The sequence below is a fragment of the Sinocyclocheilus anshuiensis genome, unplaced genomic scaffold (genome assembly GCF_001515605.1).
Source record: "Sinocyclocheilus anshuiensis isolate Anshui unplaced genomic scaffold, SAMN03320099.WGS_v1.1 scaffold3048, whole genome shotgun sequence".
Lineage (NCBI taxonomy): Eukaryota > Metazoa > Chordata > Actinopteri > Cypriniformes > Cyprinidae > Sinocyclocheilus > Sinocyclocheilus anshuiensis.
The window spans coordinates 155,165-155,402 of record NW_015552978.1 but is presented as its reverse complement, the minus strand read 5'-3'; the positions used below and the strand labels follow the sequence as shown (position 1 = coordinate 155,402).

At 31.1% G+C, this 238-nt stretch overlaps 1 long non-coding RNA gene across 1 annotated transcript in view; it reads right to left on the bottom strand.

Annotated features, from left to right (window-relative positions):
- Positions 1-238, bottom strand: part of LOC107668178 (uncharacterized) — a 21,397-nt gene that overhangs the window by 1,014 nt on the left and 20,145 nt on the right. The gene's annotated exons all lie outside the window — the stretch shown is intronic.

Below are 238 nucleotides of genomic sequence, written 5' to 3'. Positions count from 1 at the left end.
AGTTTTATGACCCTTTGTGTGAGAGCATGGTAATTTGCATATGGAACTCTAATCAAAATTACTAAAGATTCTTAGAACACTAATATATTGTCTATGCATCTACATATAATATAAACGCTCATTTAGATCATCAGAAGACAATTTCAAAGAGACCAAACATGGTATCGGTGGGGCTATATTAACTAGTGATCTATCATAACACACACACAAAACAGTATACAATTCAAAAGACAATATA